At 45.4% G+C, this 24,234-nt stretch overlaps 1 protein-coding gene across 2 annotated transcripts in view; it reads right to left on the bottom strand.

Annotated features, from left to right (window-relative positions):
* The window catches only part of LOC144754535 (dimethylaniline monooxygenase [N-oxide-forming] 2-like), a 425,016-nt gene extending 404,374 nt beyond the window's left edge, over window positions 1-20,642 (bottom strand). The window contains exon 1 of one of the 2 annotated variants that reach the window (XM_078642466.1): window positions 20,316-20,642. The gene's annotated coding sequence lies outside the window, so the exon portion shown is untranslated. The remainder of the gene's footprint in view (window positions 1-20,315) is intronic. The other variant, XM_078642472.1, reaches the window with a different exon arrangement.
* Window positions 20,643-24,234: the final 3,592 nt, after the last annotated feature.

Raw genomic sequence — 24,234 nt, 5'->3', positions numbered from 1 at the left:
GTGCTCGAACTTTTGGCCCATACACTTTCATGGCCATCTGTTCCTCAATGTCCCTCCCACCCTTCGTTTGATCTTTCCGCGAGTTCAGGCTAATGGCCCTCCCCCAGCACAGAGCGCGCATCGCGGCCGCACAGCACATCAAAGGGCTTCTCCCAGCGTGTGCTGTGCGGCTTCTCCTCCCCTAATTATGTGGCCGGCCGTACTTGTGTTTCCCGGCCGCTTCCTGGCCGCTCTTGTATTTAATTAGCAGCAGCAGCATTTCTCCTGCGCCAGGCCACATCAAAGGCTCTGTGCCACTTTCACCCACACAGCAACACTTACAGACACGCAACGCCACTCACACCCACGCAAGCCCACTTTCATCCACGCAACACCACACTCACCCACGCACCGCCACTCACCCAAGCAACACCACTCACACACGCAACGCCACTCACACACGCAACGCCACTCACACACGCAACGCCACTCACACACGCAACGCCACTCACACACGCAACGCCACTCACACATTGTGGGTGCAGATTGTGGTTGCAGATTGTGGGTGCAGGTTGTGGGTGCAGATTGTGGGTGCAGATTCAGAGTGCAGATTGTGGGTGCAGATTGTGGGTGCAGATTGTGGGTGCAGATTGTGGGTGCAGATTGTGGGTGCAGATTCAGAGTGCAGATTGTGGGTGCAGATTGTGGGTGCAGATTGTGGGTGCAGATTGTGGGTGCAGATTCAGGGTGCAGATTCAGAGTGCAGATTCAGAGTGCAGATTCAGGGTGCAGATTCAGGGTGCAGATTCAGGGTGCAGATTCAGGGTGCAGATTGTGGGTGCAGATTGTGGGTGCAGATTGTGGGTGCAGATTGTGGGTGCAGATTCAGAGTGCAGATTGTGGGTGCAGATTGTGGGTGCAGATTGTGGGTGCAGATTGTGGGTGCAGATTCAGGGTGCAGATTGTGGGTGCAGATTCAGAGTGCAGATTCAGAGTGCAGATTCAGAGTGCAGATTCAGGGTGCAGATTGTGGGTGCAGATTGTGGGTGCAGATTGTGGGTGCAAATTGTGGGTGCAGATTGTGGGTGCAGATTGTGGGTGCAGATTGTGGGTGCAGATTCAGAGTGCAGATTCAGGGTGCAGATTCAGGGTGCAGATTCAGGGTGCAGATTCAGGGTGCAGATTGTGGGTGCAGATTGTGGGTGCAGATTGTGGGTGCAGATTGTGGGTGCAGATTCAGAGTGCAGATTCAGGGTGCAGATTGTGGGTGCAGATTGTGGGTGCAGATTGTGGGTGCAGATTGTGGGTGCAGATTCAGAGTGCAGATTCAGAGTGCAGATTCAGAGAAAACTCAGCAGCACCACCACCATTGCAATGCAATAGGTCTCATTTTAACGCAAATTTAAGCTATAGGCCTTGTAAATGACAAAGCCTTTTATTTATGTTCCAAAAACCAGAACGCAAAAATAAAGGGCATTATCATTTACAATGCTAATAGTTCAGACTCGCATTATTGCGAGACCTATTGCATTTCCAATGCTTGTTTGTTTTGAGAATCTAGTCACCCTATCCGGAGTGCTTGTGCTCAGACCAGCCACAGGCTTCGCCGTGACAGTACCCAGGGCCAGAGCGACTGCAGGGATCTACCTGCAGTCTCCTCCTCAGGAGAAGCTGTGCACCTCACCCAGGCACACGCTTCCTGCTGCCAGGACCCCGGTGGGCAGTGGTGGGCAGGCGGGCGTTTTGTGTCTTGTGAATAATGCAGTCGTGTACCCAGAAAGTGCTTGCGCTTCGCAGGGGTATTAGTAAGCGCTATATAAATATACTCCACTGTGTTTATTTCAGGTGGATACCTAATTAACGTATTAGTGGAATTAACAGGTGTTAGTCGAATTAAAAACTACAAAGTTAAATCATAAACCAGTTGTGTGTAATGTACTAAATGTACTCATATATGTATATTTAAAACGATCACTCACACAATAGGCAGTGTTGTATTGTGTACTTGTATCTTGAAATTTCGATCACATAAAATAGGAAGCCACTTTACCTCCACATCATTGTGTACGTAGGTGAGGGCAGAGACGGCTATTGTTTTCCTGATGCTGTTTTGAAGGGTATGGGGTGGGGGCGCAATCTGTGTGTGTGTGGTGGGTGTGTGTGGGACTGCAAAGCTCTAGATTGGTTTTTACTCTGTAAAGGGTTAAAGTGTATTTAATTCCTCACCGACACATCTCAAGAATACTCATGTTTTCCACGAGATAATTGACGGACTGTAATTGACGGGGTGTGTATGTTTTTTAAATTCCATGTATTGCCCATTTAAGGATGATGGTGTTTGGATAAACATTTCCACAGGGAGGCACTTATAATAAATACCTTTATTTTCATGAAAATGGTGTCCTTTTTGAAAGACTCAGTTGCCCACGATTCAAGTTTCACACCTTGATCTACCAACGAGAAACTTTTTTTTAACTAATCGGGTTCACTGTCTCTGGGGCAGCGGGGGTGGCAAAATTCAAACGAAACTCAGTATTTTCCAGTGTAATTCAGGCACCCTCTGCTCCTCGAGATCGCCATTTTATTATTCCATTGCGACATTGCTTCTGAGTTAATCATGTATTTATGTGTCCGGATTTAGTTTGGGCTATCGAGAGAAAGCAACAAAAAAAACACCTCAAAACAGAATAAATTGTTAGACAAAAAGATACAAAATACATGTGTAGCCCACTCCGAGAACGACATTCATTGAATATATTTCTGATGAAAAAATTAATTATCAATAGTGCCAGAAAAGCAGCCGCGAAGGTTAGTCGTTTATGTTATGTTTCTTATGTTTGTGTAGCGAACTGTCGGCCATTTTGACGGCCTCAAAGCGCTGGCAGCCGCCTTTTGGAAAAGTGTGTGTGGTGAACAGGAAAACCGAGACCCGTGGATCCATCTCCAAGTGCAAAGCGCCTATTTATAAATTGGCTTGATGTAAAAAACGTGTGTGTGTGTGGGTGTGTGTGTGTATGTATATATATATATATATATATATATATATATATATATATGTATGTATATATATATATATATATATATATATATATATATATATATATATATTGGCACATACATATGTTTGTGTGCCTGCGCTTATTTACTTATTTTATAATTCCACTCTGAATTATGTACAGCGGCAATAATCATTATTATAAAACAGGTGGTCCCTTCAACCCTAGAGGGGCCCAGAAGCCTGGCGCAGAAGGCGTTTCCTGGACTGTTCGCACTCCTGCTTGTTTAGGGAGAGAGAGTACGTGGCCCAGCAGGAGGGCACCTCGTTGTGTTGTCGCACGGGTTGCCATGGGTGCAGAGTAATGAACTCACGCTGCGGTACTAGTGAACTGCGAACACTCCCCCTCGGCTCCAGCGTCAGCACTGTTCCAGAGAACGACCCACGCTTGCCCATTCGAGATGTAGATGTAGATGTAGAGTCCATTTATAACGCGCTAGCAATCGCTCCAGGGAGCATCTCGGCGCCAATATGAGGACAACCAGATGAAAAAGTTGCCTTACTGCTAAGGAGACCATAGCCGGGATCACACTAGCGCTCTGGCCATTGGGTCTGGAAGATTGTAAATCCAGGTTTTCAATTGCTTGCGGAACTCAGACTCCTTGTCCAGTGCTCTTAATAGAGGGGGTAGGGCATTCCATGCTTTGGCCCCCAACACCGCTAGGGATTTGCCCCCGCGGGTTTTGAGTCTGAATCTAGGGATGGTCAAAAGATTGGCATTGGAGGATCTTAGTGCGCGATTTGGACAGTATTTTACAAATTTATTTCTTAGGTAAGTGGGGCCTGAATTATGCACAGCGCGAAAAGTGATAGTTAAAACTTTGTGGAGGACCCTTTTAGTTATAGGCAGCCAGTGTAGTGCATTGAGGGCTTTGGTTGCTGAGGATCTTCTTGGCCATTTCAGAACCAGCCTTGCAGCTGCATGCTGCACCATCTGGAGTTTATGAGTAACCATCTTATTGGTGCCAGCATACAGGCTATTGCAATAGTCAATGCGGGAGGTGACTAATGCAATCGTAACAGTTTTCCTTGCTTCGAGGGGCAGCAAGTCGAAGAACTTTCTAAGCATTTTTATTACCCCGAAACAAGTGCCTGCCACTTTTGACGCTTGATGTTTGAAGGATAGATCGGCGTCAAACTGTACCCCAAGGTTGCGAGCCGAGGAGGTAGTGTGGGGTGGAATTTCTGCCTTCTCAGGCCACCACAGTCTGGGGATGAAATCATTATTTGAGCCTATGGGCATGATCTCGGTCTTTCCTGTGTTACATTTCAGGTGGTTTTTCCGCATCCACTCAAAGGTGGCCGTTAAGCAGCACTTAAGCTTTTCCTCCCAGGCCTGGTTGTCTTTGTCCATGACCAGGATTAGTTGGGTATCGTCCGCATATGCTATTACATCTATGCCGTAGGACGATATCAGCTGAATCAGGGGTGCGGTGTAAACATTAAACAATGTCGGACTCAGACTGGAGCCCTGAGGTACTCCCGTTGACAGTGGCTTCTCGCTGGAACGGAATTCCCCCAGAGTCACCACTTGTCTCCTGTCACTAAGAAAGTTTTTTATCCACTCTAAGGCAATACCTTTAATGCCAGATGTTATTAATCGGTCTATTAAGATGGCATGTGAGACCGTGTCGAAGGCCGCCGACAGATCTAATAGTATCAGGACGGCCTTCTTGCCTTGGTCTAGAGCTGAGCGGATAGTTTCCGTAGTGAACAGGAGAGCCGATTCGGTGGAATGCTGAGTTCTGAAGCCAGCCTGATTGGGGTGCCATACTTCATTATTTTCCAAGAAAAGTGTCAGCTGTTTGTTAACTGTGGACTCAGTGATTTTACACAGAGCTGGAAGTAATGAGATCGGACGTAGATTGGATAGTGTGGAGGGGTCAGGAAGTTGTTTTTTTTGTAAAGGTTTTACAGCTGCCAATTTCCACTCGGGGGGGACATAGGCGGTGGACAGAGAGTTGTTAACGATAACATTTATGTCCGGGTTGACAATATCCGCAATAAGATGTAGGAGTGCTATAGGACATGGATCAAATGGTGATCCTGATTTGGTTGCCAGGATGGCCTTTTTTGTCTCTTCCAGGCTGATTGTGCGGAAAGCTGTAAGCTGGGTGACTTCCAGCCTAGTAGTTTCGTCCTCACATATTTGATCAAAGCTGGGAGCCTCAAAGTCTTTCGTCAGACCCTTAACCTTTTCCTCAAAAAAGTCTGCGATGGAGTTGCAAAGCATTTGAGAGGGGGGGATGTCCTGTGTTAGACATTTGGGTTTACTAAAATCTTTTACAATATTAAAAATCGCCTTCTGTTTACAGTTGGCTGTTGCTATGGCTGACGTGAAATACTTTGTTTTTGCCTGTTTGATTAAGGCATGATACGCTTTCTTGGTCTTTTTGTATTTGCTGCGTTCTGTGCTGAGGTAGTTCTTACGCCATCTACGTTCAGCCCGTCTTAGTTCCCCCTGTTTATTTTTGAGCTCTAGGTCAAACCAAGGGGCAGATCTCTTCTTATTCCCGGGTTTGAGCTTACGTCTTCCCTGTCCGGTCATATTTTTTAGTTCTGTCATCCATTCCCTAAAGGTATTTAGGTTTGGGGGTCCGGGTAACTTAGTTCTACACTCTCTGGCTATTGGTATTAATTCTGGATGCTTCATGGTGGCCTTCCAATCCTCGTGTCTGGCCTGGTTGCTTTTGCAAGTATTCTTTTTGTTGGCATTAGTCTCTGGTATAATCGAAAAAGGCATTAATACATGATCAGTCCATATTTGGGGTTTCAGCTGGTCTATTGTTAAGGTGTCTAAGTTGGTAGCAATACAATCAATCGTGTGTCCCGCCTCGTGAGTGGCTGGAGTATCACATATTTTAAGACCCAATACTTCCAAGGTTTCTCTGAAGGAGGCAGTAGATGCCTCAATTATAGACTCAAGATGAATATTCACATCCCCCAACAAGGTGAAGTTTGAATATCTGAGTATCAGTGGGCTTAGTGCTTCTCCCACACTTCCTAAAAAGTCAGTGCTAGTGCCGGGAGGGCGATAAATTAATGCCCCAGAGAAAGAGAAGTTGTCATGAATTTTAATACTAAAGGCCATCCCTTCCGCCCCTTTTAAATCATGGAGTTCCGTCATGACACACCCAAAGATATCTCTGTGTATGATAGCCACTCCCCCTCCCCGTTGCTCGTTGCCTCTGTCAACCCTCTGGATACCATATCCTAAAGGTAGGGCCTGTACCAGATCAGGAGTGCACCAGGGTTTGAGCCAAGTCTCTGTAATAAAAAGACAATCTAGGTTGTCGTCTATGAGGAGGTCATATATGTGCTGGGCGTGTCTTGGTAAAGATCGAGCGTTTATTAAGCCCGCTTTTAAGGAATGGGTGGGGGGGGGGGGTATGTGTTGCAAGGGCGGATACCTGAGACCATGAAAATGCGACATGGCATTTATGGCAGCTCACCGGACCTATCCAGTCCGAAGGGTCTAGGTTGTGGTAGTCACAGTCGTGGTCTGGTTGTAGGGTTAATAGTTGTTGCCTGCTGTAAGTGTCTTTACTGATCCCAGCAGAGTCCTTAGCCCTATGCCCGGCCCGTGCGCGGACGGGCGCAGACGGGCAGGACTCTGGCTTGACTCCGGCGCGAGTCCGGCGCGTCCGCTGATCGCGTCCGCTGCGCGGAGTCATGGCTGTCTATTTTTATAGCGGTGACTCTCGCCCCTAAGGAAGGCTCGCCCTACCTAAGATGGCCGCCGCAATACTTCTACCCTTGCCAGCAGGTAAAAAACAGCCCTGAAATCGGCTGTAGTGTCTGGAGGAGGCAGCGCTCTGTAGGAAGAGTGCACCCAGTCAATTTAGAAGGTCAGTGTTTTAAAATAATGTTTCTGCCCGAAAATCGGCCGAAACACCACAGCGTCGCGCTAAATCAGCGCGCTGGTGCAGAGGGGAGAGGACACAAAGGGCAAGTAAAAAGCAATGAACAAATGTATTTTAAAAAGATAGCAAGAGAGAAAGAATGACCGCCCGGCTCAAGCCTCAGGCGATATTAGCAGTAATGGTAAGCCAAAGTCCTTCTTTCCTCTTTATAGCGGTGACTCTCGCCCCTAAGGAAGGCTCGCCCTACCTAAGATGGCCGCCGCAATACTTCTACCCTTGCCAGCAGGTAAAAAACAGCCCTGAAATCGGCTGTAGTGTCTGGAGGAGGCAGCGCTCTGTAGGAAGAGTGCACCCAGTCAATTTAGAAGGTCAGTGTTTTAAAATAATGTTTCTGCCCGAAAATCGGCCGAAACACCACAGCGTCGCGCTAAATCAGCGCGCTGGTGCAGAGGGGAGAGGACACAAAGGGCAAGTAAAAAGCAATGAACAAATGTATTTTAAAAAGATAGCAAGAGAGAAAGAATGACCGCCCGGCTCAAGCCTCAGGCGATATTAGCAGTAATGGTAAGCCAAAGTCCTTCTTTCCTCTTTATAGCGGTGACTCTCGCCCCTAAGGAAGGCTCGCCCTACCTAAGATGGCCGCCGCAATACTTCTACCCTTGCCAGCAGGTAAAAAACAGCCCTGAAATCGGCTGTAGTGTCTGGAGGAGGCAGCGCTCTGTAGGAAGAGTGCACCCAGTCAATTTAGAAGGTCAGTGTTTTAAAATAATGTTTCTGCCCGAAAATCGGCCGAAACACCACAGCGTCGCGCTAAATCAGCGCGCTGGTGCAGAGGGGAGAGGACACAAAGGGCAAGTAAAAAGCAATGAACAAATGTATTTTAAAAAGATAGCAAGAGAGAAAGAATGACCGCCCGGCTCAAGCCTCAGGCGATATTAGCAGTAATGGTAAGCCAAAGTCCTTCTTTCCTCTTTATAGCGGTGACTCTCGCCCCTAAGGAAGGCTCGCCCTACCTAAGATGGCCGCCGCAATACTTCTACCCTTGCCAGCAGGTAAAAACAGCCCTGAAATCGGCTGTAGTGTCTGGAGGAGGCAGCGCTCTGTAGGAAGAGTGCACCCAGTCAATTTAGAAGGTCAGTGTTTTAAAATAATGTTTCTGCCCGAAAATCGGCCGAAACACCACAGCGTCGCGCTAAATCAGCGCGCTGGTGCAGAGGGGAGAGGACACAAAGGGCAAGTAAAAAGCAATGAACAAATGTATTTTAAAAAGATAGCAAGAGAGAAAGAATGACCGCCCGGCTCAAGCCTCAGGCGATATTAGCATCCTCTTGTAGACAGCGCCCAGAGGCGTTTTTAGTTCTCAACTGTGCGCTATAAACAACGCGTAACACAACACAAACGATTCACCACCCACATTTACATGTCCCCAGCTACTATTAGTTTTACACTGAGCGTCAAATTCAACGCACAAGCTGAAACAAGTAGTGGCGGCATGCAAGCCTCGCGCTTAAAGTTAAGTGCACACGCTAGAAGCAGGGGGGAGGAGGGGGGACTGCGCGATTTACTTGCGGGAGCGATAATTGCTACCATATGGTGGCGCTCGCTCCCGCAAGTATATCGCCTCATGTGCACACGTTGCCATTGAAGGCAATGGAACGCATGCACGTGTTTGGGTCTTTTTGCCTATGCAGCGCGCGACGAGACCTAAAAACAAACTACATCTGGCTCTTATCCCAGCGTGTCCATTCTTATTTTCGGTACACGTCGTGGCTGCCTGCCAGTCAACTCTCTCTTGGTTTCCCACTCACTTATTACATTAAAAGCACTTGAAGTGGTACTTTAAAAGAACTGCATTCTGCGCCGTTTCTTAACAACGCACCGATGTAAAACAGTGACCTGCCTTGATAAACACACCCACCTCCCACATTGCCTTTCCATATTTGAAGCAACGTTTTCCTCTCCCAGCGCAAAAAATTACTTGGCATAAACAAATAATCCTACAGTAAGGAATGGACGTGGGACTATGAGTGACGCACTCTACCCCACCCACTGTGGTGACCACATGTATGCTATTTCGATAAACCTACCTCCATCGCATTCCCCAACATTTCTGGATATCTTACAGACAGTTGCTGTGTGGCTATTTAGGCATAAAAACAGTTAGCTGGATGCTAAGAAATTGGAATTAGGAATTTGGCCTTTAGAGTGGCCCTGCGAGGACAGAAAAGCCAGTACATGAATCCTGGTGCTATAACATTAGTATTTAATGACAATACTCCTGGTTTGTCACCAAATAAGTCACACATAAGCTAGTCTAGATGTCAATTCCCTATGAACGGTAAATTAGTAAATATGTAGAAAACATCCGGCATTACTATAATCACTGCATGTCAAATGAATTCTGAAGTCAGTTGTTGTTGTCCATATCTTCGTGCAGACTCTGTAATGAGGCAACAGATTCAAAGTGCAAATGTGTACTTATGGTCCATTGTTTCTTTTAATCATGCAGGACATACCATGGCGTAGGGAATGACCACAGACTGATGCTGATTTTTGACCCTGGGGAAATCTTTGCAGGCATCTTACGGATGTATGACGTTACAACGCATACTTTTACAACGCCTACCTTTACAACGCATTTTTTACACCGCAACTTCCATTACAACGCACACCATTACAACGCATGCCATTACAACAAATTCTTTGAAACTACCTTTACAACGCATTCCACTACAACGCATACTACATTTACAACGCATACCATTACAACGCATTACATTACATTGCATGTAAGGTAAGTGTTGGATAGTGTAGGGGTAAAAATTACTATTCTAACTCCAGGGGGTGCAACAGTAGGGTAAGTGTTGGATAGTGTAGGGGTAAAAATTACTATTCTAACTCCAGGGGGTGCAACAGTAGGGTAAGTGTTGGATGGTAAGTTATGCGTTGTAATGGTATGCGTTGTAATAACTGCGTTGTAATGGCATGCGTTGTAGTGGTGTGCGTTGTAGTGTCATGCGTTGTAATGACTGCGTTGTAAATGCATGCGTTGTAATGGATTTTGCATTGTAAAAGTTTCGTTGTAATGGTAGTGCGTTGTAAAAGTTGCGTTGTAAAGGTTGTATACCGCATCTTACACATACAGTGTGAGAGATGGGAATAGAGATACAGGGAATTCTGGGTACTGTTTCTTGTGCCACATGTCATGTCATGGTAGAACCCTGTAATTCACTATTGGCCTTGGAGGTGCTCCCAGCTTGGTCTGGGTGCTGATGATTGTGTACTCGCTCTTCAATTAATCGAGACAAGATGTTGGCTATGTCAAATTAGTCCAGGGGAGTCATTTTGATCAATGCTTCAATTTTGCCCGTTCTTGTTGATTCGGGTTTAATGGATCTATTTTTTTGTATTTGGAGTGGCTCTGCACACTTAGTAATAGATGTACCTTCTAGTGTCGAACAGTAGAACCTGTACTCACTATCTTATAGACTCAGTAAAGCGCCTCCTGCGTCACCGGGCACCTCATGTAGTAGGCCTTCACAGAGGCGCTGTGATATCATTTTGAAAGATAGTACAGAGGCAAATACCCCCTTTCTTGTTGTAGGTCCACAGTCACACTTTAGGTGCCAGTGCATTTGTTTCCATTTATTTTTACAGAGTTTTATAAAGCGCGAACTTGACCCGAATCGGGTATCAGAGCGCTTTACATAGCACCAGATGCATTACATGAGGACACATTCATTTTTTTGTTAGGCACGGGGAGATTAAGTGATTTGCCCAGAATCACAGGATGTTCAGCGTCATTGCCGAGACTCAACCCAGTTCCCGAGATTCGAGGTCGAACGCCCCAGTAGTTAGGCCAATTCCTCTCCCAGAGCTCAGTATACAATACTTAAAGGCTGACTTGTTACCCCTGTCACGGCTTCATTGCCTGCAGTGTAGCATTATTCTTTCCAACACCAGATCAAACAGTCAGGTCCACTGTCATTACTCATGAGGGTCTGCTTAGTCTCTTGTGCACCATACACCTGTGCACGCCAGCAACACTGCGCAAGCCGCAGTTCGTGTCTACCTCGAGAGGCTTTGCCGCAGCTACAATGCTCCGATTGGGGCCGCAACCTCCCACAGCACCCTTCTGCACCAGCCCACCAGGACTCAAGGTGCATCCCAGGCCTGTGCATGCAGATTCCAAGTTTCAAGCCACAGCTGGGCAAGACCATGCTCTTCCTACCGTTGGCATATAAAGAGCAGAGGTTCAGAGTGGAACACCGATTATGTTAGCATTATTGCACAATCAATCATAAACAGGACAAATCATTAATGATAAAGAAAACTGGACCCATTAATCGATTTTGAAGTATTTATTTTATATTAACAGCGTCAAATGAAGTTTCAAACAAGTTCTCTGTGCGCATATAGTAAAAAACATTGCAGTTTACAATGCTAATAGCTCCAACTCCAACAAACGTGAGACCTACTGCATATCAAATGCTTGTTTAAAATAGTTTCTCCTACTGCAGTCACAACATGTTTTCTGCAACATTCAGCGTGCCATGCGTGCTTTCAGTGTCTAAATAGCCAGGGACAATGACTGCTGCTCCTTTGAATAGTTCTTGCATTTACACGATTTTGAGCTATTTGCACTGTATATGATAATGCTTTTTATTTATATGTTAATTATCAAAACACATAAATAAAAGGCATTGTCATTTACAATGCAAATATCTTAAACTCTTGCAAATGCGAGACCTATTGCATTGCCAATGCTTGTTTAGGGTATGGTACCAGACTATTCTTGCCAGAATACCTTTTGACTAATAATAGTAAATCTACACCCAATCGGACAGAATGTTTGTAAACAATATGAGGAGCACTATATGTATGTCAGACAGTATTTCTGATAACAAAATCCTGGCTAACACATGGCCTAGGTGTCCAACGATGGTTCTTGAGAGACAGATCCATTCCAGGGGGCCAATTCACAAAAGTAATCTGAGACAAAATCCTAACTTTACGGCTTTTGGTATTCATAAAATGTATTTAGGAGTAGTACAGTTAGGAATCCTAACTTTACTACTCCTAAATGCCTTTTGTGAATACCAAAAGTCGTAAAGTTAGGATATTGTCTCAGTTTAGTAGTAGTAAAGATAGGAATCCTAACTTTACTACTCCTAAATGCCTTTTGTGAATACCGAAAGTCATAATGTTAGGATTTTTTCTCACATTACTTTTGTGAATCGAGACCCAGATTTTCAAGATAAACACCGACTATGTAAATGCTTCACACTTAGTTTTCTTTTATTGGCATTTATCCCATGCTAACATTACAACCTGGCGTAGATACCCCCCAATGAACCAAGGCTTGGCACTCCTGTTGTATACAGTTAAAACAGGGACACGTTATGTCCACTGACAATGGACTAACTCCTTCCTTGTATGTAAAAAGCGCAGAGCTCCTTATGCAACAAAGGCAACATAACAGTCATGAAAGTCATTAAATGTATAGTGCCCCAAAAGAAAATGGAAGCCCTCAGCCCTTACAAATGAACTGTTGTTCAGACAATGTACACATGATTATAACAAATAGAACCCAAGAACAGTTCAAAGACTTTTAAGATGGAAAGACTGTTTTATGGAGAATAAGTGATCGGAATATTTGAAATTAACTGCAGATCTATCAGTCTGAGCCATAGATGTGGCAGATGAAGAAGCACAGCCCACGAAGATGAAATCAGTACATTAAAAAAATATTGATGTCTTTTGAGGGAAACAAACCAAAATCTGGAGGGAAGGGCTGACTGTCCAGTTCCCAAAATGTAACACATACTAGGTTCCTAATCATTCTAGGTCTTATCTGCAAGAGGAGACCACAAGCATAGCAATGGATCCGAAACCTGTCACTTTCTGCAGAATGGGGTGAATGCAAAACTAAGGTGTTGCTCATCACCTTTGTAGAAGGATGCACGAAGCATGACTTGGGTGACCACACCACCGGTCAACCAGGGATGCTCAATGCCACTATGAAAACGCTATCTAGTGCCGAGCTTACAGAGGTCAGCGTCACCAAGCATAATGATGGCTTCCGAAGCGTACAATCCACAATGGACTCTGGAACACCACCGACTACAGCAGTTGTACTCAAACTGCCCAAACTAAAACACTTCACAGCACTCTGCACTAAGAGGAGTTAGGAAAGAGGTTGCCTGGAATAGATTCAGGGTGAGGGAGTTACAAAGGCACTCTGTAAAAATGAAGATGTTCAGAGTGTAATATGTTATTTATTACTTATGTTGAATGTGGGACAGGGCCATGACTCACGAGAGGTGAAGCCTTTAGAGGCCATGATAACCCTCCCCCCTCAAATATTAACATCGTTAGCAAATTACACTCAGTAGATCGTCTATGTTGTATATCGTGCCCTGGTTTCAGACGCAGAAGTAATAGAAAAAAAAAACAATATTTAATCATAACCAGAGCACATGAGGTTAAACCATGCATATATTCATTGTAAGTCCATATACCCTGTGCTTTATTTAGATGTAGTTGTAGCAGGGAGCATTTGATCCATTTAACATTGTTTTCTTGTGTCAGTTGCACTGTAGTAATAACATGGATTATGACCTTTGAACTAATAAGTGTGAGTATGGGTTTATTGTTACAAACAACTTTGTATTGAATCACATTAAACCCTTCCCTCTGACTCTTCCCCCTCCCTTCCATTTACACATCCCAACCCTCCTCCTACTGCTATGATCTCCAAAAAAAAACAACCAAAAATAACACTTTTTAGGCCTTCCCTGTTCCATCCCTCCACTATCCCTTTCAATCCAACTAACAGACTAAACATGTCCATCGCTCAAATTAATTTCATGTGTCCCCATACATATTCCCCACTAATCCTCTTTGGGTTCTGGAGTAGTGTTCTACCCGTCGAAAAGCGATATAACACCTTATCAAGGGTAGCAAGAGCTATATAAATGCAAACTCTTCCCTCATCTATCCCCCCACTATTCTTTTCAATCCAAATAACAAACATGTGCAGCGCTCAAATTAATTTCATATCTCCCTATACTAATTCACCAATAATCCTTTTCTGGTTCTGGAGTAGCGTGCTACTCACCGAAAAACCTCTTTGACGCCTCCTCAGGGGTAGTAAGCACTATATAAATGCAATTACAGGTACACTTATTTTCGCTAGCAGGGTAGGGGTTCCAGCAGCTGGGAAAGGAGAGGATGCGGCTACCCAGTGACGGCTATTGTGTTTCCGCAGTGCCAATCAGGGCTCCAGCATACCAACATGACAGCAAAATAACATCATTCACTGAATGAAAACCAGTGTCCCATCCATTTTGGGTAGAACAACAGGCTCCAGGGAATGAGGATGGCAAAGTAAAACTATGCAACAGGGGGGTTTAATCATACAACCGTACCTTGCAAAGTTCCCTGACCCCCCTGTTGCATAGTTTTACTTTGCCATCCTCATTCCCTGGAGCCTGTTGTTCTACCCAAAATGGGTTGTATGATTAAACAACTACCTCTGAAATCACGAATTCCTAAATCACGAATTCATAAACCACGAATGCTAATCAACGACCAAATCCTGACCACGAAGTATTGAACCACGACTTACTGAACCGCGGAAAAAATTCTATTGACATACAAACCGAATCTACCATGCTATATAAATCTACAAAACAAAATATGTGGCTTGAATGACAAGTGGCCCAGTTCACTATCCTGCCATGCTACAGTCCAACGGTCACTTTCAGTAAACCATATTTTTAAACTGGTGGAAATGAAAAAATGCTATCTTTGAAAATGCCACTCTTAAAGTGTTTTTCTTTTTTAACAATTCTTATGTTTACATGTAGACGCTTACCTCAGATTTTAATTACAGTTTCTACAATGCTACTAACTGTTATCCTCCAGACTTAAAGAAGAATGTTGCTGGTATTGACGTTTGATTACAGAAAATCTAATTTCGCTTTACGAACTGGGCACGCTGTTTTAGGATGTTCTCATCGAACATGAAAATACTGTTACAGAAGGCATTCCTAGAGCTGCAGAAATAATGGTAGAAAAAAGAGAAGAATTGAGGAAAAGAAAGTAAGGAAAAGGGCGATCGTAGTAATGAAAAATAACCTGCTAGAATTAGATAAAGAAAGAGGAAGTGCTGGGTGTTCTGTTCTAAAAATGATCATATATATTCCAATAGCGGTTTGATGCAGCAGGCCACATTAACTTACTTTATTTCTGAGTTATAGAATCTGAATAAAAAAGTGCGAAATGCCAGAGGTCGATTTAAATATAATACACGTCAGCATAAAATCATTTGAAAACAATCCAACAGTGTCATCTACTGTCCTCACAAGGTAAATTAAAACTGTCTCTCTGTTCAAGATTGTTTATTAAAAAATAGTTTTCATTCTAAGTGATCTTTAAATTAATTACATTTTTGTTCCTGTTTAAAGGTCGGAGTCCTTGTTAATGCCACTCGTTGTTTGTTTATGAGTTGTTGTTAAGGCCACTCGTTGTTAAAAAATTGTTGTTCTGGCCGTTTCCCCAGTAGGGTATATTAACTAAATTCATGCATTTTCGTTTTGAATTTAAAACGCTTAACCTGGAAACGGTAATGTAATGCATGTAGCATATTCTGGGCAAAAACACATACATAAAATATTTTTTTTTTAAAAGGAAAGAAAAGTCTGTTACCGCCAGCCTCGTTCTGGTCCCGGTGCTCTTCTCTCCTCCAGCGAGTGCCCGGCCAACTTCCCTAACCAATCCTGGCACTCCTCATGCTGTTAACCAGCATGATAGAGGCTCCATGATTGGATGGAGCGGGCTCTCTGCGCTCCACGGGGCACCGGAGGCCAGTGCTGGCTCTCAAGCCAGCTATCAGACAGCTGGGTTGAGAGGTTTAAAGTGCACATGTCTGGCTGGCCATCCCAAAACCGCCGGTCAAAGAGACATGACTTAAAGTGCCCGGCCCATCACGCCTCTCTGCTGCTGCCAGTCAGCAGCGGCCCTGCCCCCGTCCTGACACTTGTCTCAAGAGTCGGATGCAGGTTTGCAGAGTTAATGAAAAATAAAATGGTAATAATGTTTAATACTGTTTTATTTTTCATCTCGGTATTTTAATTAGTGGGGTGATGCTTCTCCGCCTTAGCGGAGGAGCCACCCCTATGTAACATATGCCCATGCGGTTCAGGGGGGGGGGCAACACTTCAAGGGGGTCCCATTCAGCCTAAGGTCAATGAAATATCGGAGAGATACGGGAGACTCAGGGGCCCCTCATCACATTCTGCGGAAGGGTATTATTTTGTGTTATGCCCCTGCTCACCTCACCACCGTAGTACAGAGCCCCCCCCCCCCCCCCTAGTCAGCATGCCACACACTTGTAAGACCACTGGTGTACTGTGTCTGGGTCTGCAGGAAAACACAATGGGTACAGGAGAAGGAGAGGCAAGGCAGCAGGTGGCAAGACAGGAATACCTTAGTCCCAGCCATGGTCTGCCTTTGATCCAAACAAGTACAATTCAAAGTTTAAGAGCTGAGAGAGGATGTGATCTGCTTAGTTACTGGGTGTCATGACAGCCTCTTGACCAGGGCCTGAGGTAAGAGGCGAACAAATAAAATGTGAATGTGAGGCCTGAATTAGAGCCTATATTTTCCCAGTGACCCTAAGCCATGTGGGACACTCTCATCCAGTCCTGGCTTATACAAGTAATGTGTAAGAGGATCAAGAAGAAGTCTTAGAATGCAAAGAGCAGCAGGATAAAATCAGGGGCATAGCTGTCAGTGGTGCAGCAGGTGCAGTGGTACCAGGGCCACTGAACCCTAAACATTGCTGTATTTTATAATATCAACAGCAACCGGGGGGGAGGTATTTTCTTTCTTGCACTAGGGCCAATAACACACTGGCTGCTCTACTGTATCGAAGCCAGGACTGGCTGAAGCTGTCCCAGAAGACATTAAGACCCTCGGGGCCTATGGGAGCCATGAAATACAAGCTGCCTAAACCCGAGTACCGAAATCTGGTGGGTGGGTGGGGGAGATTGTAAGTATAGGAATAAGTTGCATTGCAAAGGAACATTTATAGTTTGTAATATGATAGATGTGATCGAAGATTAATGGTTATGTTTCGTTTTTTTTCATTTTTGCAGTTTTAAACAGGGCATACTGTTATAAGTGATTTGCCCCGAATCACCGGATGTTGAGCAGATGCCCGGACTAGAACCTGGTCCCCAAATTCCAAAGTCTGCAGTTCTGACCATTAACATATCTCTGTGTTTTTTAAGCTTGGTGTTTCCTTCCAATAAATGCTTTCTTTTTGATAATCTCTGCATTCATACATAAAAATGTAAGTACTCATTATACAAATAAAATTGTTTGCTTAGCACATTTCTGCACATGACAACACATGGCCCCAAGGCTTATTTACCTTTGTGAGCAAACATTGTGTTTGGCACTCCTTTTTATTATCATTTTTATAATATGTGTTTATCATTGGGTTAACCAAAGTTTATGTCCTTATGAGGGTTATTTCAACTGGCATGGAATCTTGGGCATTGTTCCATAGTGCAATATCCGCATCTGGGTTTGTGTTGCACTGAGGTGCCTATTGGCACACGTTCTATCTATATATTCAACATGTACCCATTCCATAACAATTTGATTTTCCTTCAAGCTTCTTTTATATTTATACAATATTAAAATGTCCTGTATTTTCCATCTTTGGAAACTGCTTGCGCTACCTTGTAATACCAGCCTCTCACAACGGAATCGGAACGCTATTAACATCAGATACAGGTTGCCGACTTGCCGTAAGGGATCATTTCGCCAGTTTAAAAAGAAACTTCCTATTGAGCTGCCTTTAATAGACTCACTATCGTTTGTGCTAAGGACATATGCACGCATTGACATTATCTTAAAAGTTTCACGCATACATAAATGTGTTATTTTAAACTTTTTTTATAGTTTTATTGTATTAATGTAATGTGACTGATTTTACTGTTAAAATGTATGTATGCAAAGGTTTTAATTAACTATGCATAATAACAAAAACGTAAACTTTATTTTCCAGTGTTAATCACTTTGTGACGCATGCATTCATGTTTATAACTCATTCCTTACGCACCGTGTGTGGCCCAGTGATGTCCAAGACAGAATAGTCAGAACTCCTAAATTCATTAAAGAAATAGATTATGAGGGTTGTGGAGATTTGAGAGATGTTTTGAATTACTCCCAAAAACATTTCTGCTTAATGGATTTGGTCAATTAAATCCAAAGGTACAATTTGCCTGATGCCAGAAGGGTCATCTCAGCCACCACTGTTTTTGCATCAATTTGCATTCTGGATTGTAGAACTTTAAGGACCATACTATTAATAGGAAACGCACACGTACACATCTCATAGTCTAAAGTAATGTTGGCTGAAAAGTCCCCAGACTGTATATGCCCTTCATGGAATGTGGGTACTTGACAGCTATAAAAGGCAGGCTTCATTCACAATTCTCATGTTCGTTAAAGTAATCACAGTTTTCCAATTACTTTCCAAAATATGGATATTAGGAGGGATCCCCCAGGTGACATGGACACGGGGATATCATTTATGGGGGTCAATTAGGGGTACTTATGAGTGGCCACTGTTGCTCCTGTCTTACTCTTTGGTGCCACTGGTCATGTCCTTCCCACTCCTGGTAAGAGGGCTCATGATGGCAGTGGCAGGAACAAAGGTAATCAGGGCTCTGGGGATCCTATTCACTTACCATAGTTTGCAGTTCTTGCTCAGCAGCGAATAGGAGGCGGTTGAGGGATGGGGGCTGGACAAGATGTCAGCCCTGTGATATCTAAAGTGTATGACGTCACTTCCACTACCCATCATATTTTGGTGAATGGGCGTCTATGACATTAATATTATGCATTATTTAGCACGGTTTATACTGCACTCATTTCGAAAGAACATGGAGAGCAAATGCAGCATTAAAAGGCTGTGTTGACAGCTTTTTGGATCTTCTAAGTTACAACGCAGAGCTACTCTTGTGCTTAAAAGAGACCCCCTTGGCTGTATCCATTAAACAATTATCTTTTGACAAACATCTTGGCCTGAATGTTATTTTCAAAACCATTGTCACATTGGGTGCAGATTATCTATTATTAACTTCTATATGGTAATATGTTTGTAAACGGTATTTGGAATACAATATTTTTGTCAGATGATGACATTCAATAATCTCATCAGCAGCAGAAATGATCGTAAGAAAACCAGTCAATGTAACACTTTTTTTAAAACTATTCCCCCACGTACAGGGCTAGCAGATGACTCTGTTACTGGACTGCTAAGTTTCCAGCCCTCTGATTTCCTGTAACTGGTCATCATTGAATTTCGAGCGTCCTGGTCATGGGTCACTTCAACTGAACTAAGTGAGCTAACATCAATGAAAATAAAGATTTATAAAAGAAAATCCCAGTACTGGGAGGGAGAACTGAAACCCATTGGCATGTAGTTGTCCGGTCACCCTACCCTCAGACTCCAAATAGCTCGTGAAATGATGGGGACATTCAGTCAGCAAGCAAGGCTGCCCGCACATGAAATCACTTTTCTCATTAGAATTATAAACCAGCAGGTCCCAACATGCTTAATGCTGTTGGATAACAACTCTGCAGTGGCTTAAAGTAGCTCTCTTGGCATGGAGACAGTTAATAGACAGCTTAGAGCTGCTCTCCTCTCTTTCTCTATCAGAAACCTTGGACACTACCTTGATAGCCTTTGACTTTATCGTCTTGAAAGCCATGGCCGCCAAGTGGGCCCATGTGACGAGTAAGACCCTCAGCCAGGAATGGCTTCTTGGCTATGAGACCTGTGCATGCTGCACTGACATTTTTATATTTACAGGGAGCGGTGTAAGCTTGGAAGTACGGTAACCAAAATGCTGTAAGCTCAACAACAGCACTAACCAAGGGTGTCACACATGACTTGGGGATATTGACTAACGTATATCCCCTTCCACCCAAAGCTTGGATCACTGTCCTGATTCTCAGCATATTGGACTACAGCAATGGGCTCTGGCTCTGTAACTCATATACTTTTTACTGCCCCATTTCCCCACGGGAAATGCATTTGTTCTTATATGTCAAATAAATGCATGATTTATTTACAATAGCCCGTGCTTGGAGTTACAAGACGACCCCGTGCTACTGGAGAGGACCATGTTGCTAGCGCTATACTTTCATTTAGAAAACTAATGCATTCTGGGAGATGTAGTTGGTGCTCACTTCAAATCGAACAAACAAGACTAAAGTCCTGACTGCAATAGTTTGCAGAAAGAATTCCCAAGGTATGCCGAGCCAGGAGCGAAGCTAGAAACCTAAGGCCAATCATACATAACCCCCTGAATCCGAAATAAAATGGACCTTACCTGTGGCGTCTCCTACTGTTCCAGGTGGTGCCCCTCCGGCCGAGGCTCAGTAGGTTCCTCGGTGGATGCAGCAGTGGACTCTTTGCAGACGGCGCTCTTGCATCCAAAGGAAAGCAGTGAATGGTGTGATTTAAGTCACGGAGATCCGCTGTTCATCATCTCCGTCCAGGACGGATGCCAAGCCCACAGGCGCAGATGGCTGTTGCTGGGGTACAGCCAAGCTGATGTGCTGTGGTCCCGTTCTTCCCTCGTTCCTTTGCATCGCAGAGGGCTGCTGCTTCCATGTATGTGGGAGTGTGCGACCTCGCCTCAACTCCCTGCGTGTCTGCAAGAAAGAACAAGCCAGAGGATATTGTTGGCATGCTTCAGAGCTCGGATTGAGCAAGAAGTGGGGCAGATGCGCATAAGGCTTTTTGTGGAATCAGATGGAAGTGCCTCTCATACATTTACCTCAGGACACGAAGAGCATATATACAAGTTTAAAGTAAGGCCTGGTGCACCCTCTTAGTTCCGTTTAAGAAAGGTGCTTTCGATGTAATGGCACAATTGTTCCAATTTTAGAGTCTGCCCTGAAGGGGCTCATGAAATAACCTCGATTCAATATCTTTCCCGGTGCCAAGGAGCACTGATCTCCACAGTAGTGAATGTATTGATGAGAAGTTTTTGTGTCTTGGAAAAGCACTGGATGGAAAACAGGTGGGATTTCTGGCGCACAATTTGCATCAGGGGTGGCTTCTCCACAAGGGCGTAGGAACATCGGCCCACTGCCAAAGGCAGAACCTGAAAAATAAAACAATAATTGATTATCATTTTATTTGTAAGCAGCTGGCTGAGCCAGCGTGTACAGGGAGGGGGTAGTAGGAGGAGTGGTATGTGCACTTTCTAAGTGCACATGTGTGTTTGGCTGGCCGTCTCAGGACGACCAAAACACACATGCAGAAACCTCACAGATTTAGGCATTGTATACCCACTGGAGGGAAAACTACTGTAAAGGCTACATATACATGGTTTGCTAAAAAGGGGAAAAAATTCCTAAACAAAAGCATCAACAAAATATACCAACAGTTCCATCTCTACTACCCTGTGAGACATGTGGACCGTACCTTCAAAACTTACCATTCAACCAAACATAAGAACTGCTACAAGACTTTTTTGTTCCAAGGGATGGTGGGTGGGAAAACAAAGAAGCCCCGAGCGCGGGGCACACCGTTCAGCGAGGGAGCGTCCAGGGACAAGGGGGTCTCCTGGGCGCTCCCCACCTCTTTGTTCCCGAGGGGCCAGGCGGCCCCTCCTCTAGCCCGCCCCCCCTGACCCGGACCTTCTACCTTGGATCCGGGTCAGGGAGGCCGCCAGCCAATCGGCGGTGGGTCGCGCCCCCCAGGGCACGCCCCCACCGCCGAATGACAACAACGGGAAAAGGGGGGGCGACGGTCGCCGCGCCGCCATGCGTGCGGGGGGGCCGAGGGCCCCCCCTTTTCACATGGTCAGCGACTAGCTGCCGCCTCCCCCCCAATCCGGCACCCAACACCCAGGAACGTGGACACGAGACGTCTTTACTTTTTGGAAGGCGGGCGCTAGTCGCCCGGCCGTATTTATTAAAGTATGAAATTAAAAAGGTTTTTAATTGCATAATCAACAATTTATACAAAAATCAGCAGGACATTTAGATACACAATTATTATCAACAAGTTTGAGAGCCTGACCTTAACAAAACTCTAATACATGTTGTTTCCTAACCGAGACTAAACATCCTCCTCTTGATTTTTGTACATTTCTGGCCATATGGCAGGGTCACTACCGGTGTCAGGTCCTACAAGCTGCGCCTCCCCTAGAGACGTGCGCATGCGCAGTGTTACCCCGGGAATTGCCCGGTCTACGCCCTGAACTCCATTTACCCACTAAAGGAGGGCCCTTACTCTGCGCCGGTGGCGTCATGAGTCCACGCGCGCGGGGTGGCTACCAGCCTAAGGAAAGCGTGAACTACTCCTACCCGCGCTCCTTTGCTTTGCAGCATCCATTACCTTGCCCCTGGAGTTCTGGGAGTGGCCCGCAGGCCCCTCCCCCTGGGCGGGAACCTCCATAGGATGATGCCCGCCCCCTCAGACCTCAAATATGTGCTCACCGATAATGACCTTACCGCCACAGGCCAGCATTGTTAACCGACGATCTGGCCTCCCCCTGCCTTGACCTACCCTAGAAAATTCTCACTTTAGGAAAAACCTTCCAACCAGGCCCTGACATTATCAGACCCCAGGACCTTCCCTCCCTCCGTCTGGAAATCCCTCCAACCAGGCCCAGATATTGTCAGACCACAAGACGTTACCTGCTTCATTCAAGTGCACTCCATCCCCCAAGTAATACAGTCCACCCCCGACACGCCCATGAGGTATCATCTGCAACAGGGGGGGGCTCGAAACAGCTTGTCCAACTGTGTGTTGATCCTCTTTACCGAGTGATTCAACGCCCTGACCGAATCCCCCCGCCCGCCACTGCAATAGAGGTATGAGTTGCGACCATACTACCGTGCAACCCGGGCAGATCCTGGCACTCTACCCTGCAGTTGAGATAATCTCCTCCATCAGAATGCGTCTTCCCAGTTTAGCCAAATCATTCTCCCCCAGGTGAAGTATCACCACTGACGGGGGAAAGTGCCGGCGCGCTAACAGCCCTTGGAAGTAATCCCTAAACTGGTTGAGACATAAACCCCCCTTTTCCGAAGAATGAGATGTCCAGGAGACCCACCCGCAGTGGAGATGAGCTCATCACCGAGTATTCGCCTCCCAAGTTTGGCCAAGTCATTCCCCCCTAGGTGAAGTATCACCACTGACGGGGGGTCGGGCTGCTGCGCTAAGAGTCCCTGAAAGAAGTTCCTGAAGTGACCGAGGCACAGACCCCCAAACCAAATCTTCCCTGTCCCGCGTCCAGCCTGTTGCTTGTGCTGGCACGTTGTAGCTCCTCCACTTCCGGTGATGCGTTCCTCCCCTGCGTCACAGGTTTGGGAAACTGCAATAACCAGGAAAAAGAGACCAAGAAACCTGGGGGACAATTCCCACTTCCACCTTAGGGAATGGGTAGCACTTACACCTGCCAGCGATACTTGGGCCCTTGGTGTCCTCTTTCTCGATGTATGCTTCCCCTTTTGACGTCCACCCGCTGCTGATGTTGCGGTGTGGAGCAACCCCTCCGATATCCGCCATGAACCCAGCCGTGACTGACGTAAGCATCCTTTGGGCTGTCCACCTGTTGCAGCTGTTGTGATGTGGAGCACTCCCGGTATCCACCATGGACCCGGCCATACATAAAATTGGAAAGATAAACACACACCATTAGTGTTTCTGGCGATAACTGCTGTCCACGTGCTAGTCTTACATTACCCTCAGTTGCTAAGTTTTAGATAAGATTAGCGCCAGATGACTATTCATTAACACGTCGACAGTAAATGTTAGGCATAGCCTCCGTTTGTGCTCCATGTAGTGACCCAGTGGCAGTGCCACGGCACATTTATGGCTCCTAAAAATTCTGCCGTAAACCAGGACATCACCTCCTGTTCCTGGTTTTCCACCCATTTTTTGCATAGGATCTATGTGTGACACAAGACAGTCTACTTAACAGTGCAGCATCACAGTCTTTAACTAAAACAATTAGCACAGCCCTAACTCCGCCCGGCCATAAGCTGGCCCAAGGGCCTTTTTGGCTCGCCACTTTGGCTTCTGGGAAATATCATCCTAGCCAACCGGACATGATCACATGCATCCCCAGAACTATGTGATGCCGCAACTAGTCTTTCTACAGGCTCTAGGCCCCATCTCTACCATTCGTTGTTCCCCTACCACATTATTAATATATGGCTTTGGTACACCCCTAGAGCTCCACGTATATGGTGCTAAATTACTGTGTGCTATATAAGTTTTCACACTGT

Source organism: Lissotriton helveticus, chromosome 1_1, assembly GCF_964261635.1.
Source record: "Lissotriton helveticus chromosome 1_1, aLisHel1.1, whole genome shotgun sequence".
Classification (NCBI taxonomy): Eukaryota; Metazoa; Chordata; class Amphibia; order Caudata; family Salamandridae; genus Lissotriton; species Lissotriton helveticus.
The sequence above is the reverse complement of the archived record's forward strand: the minus strand, read 5'-3'. Positions and strand labels throughout refer to the sequence as shown.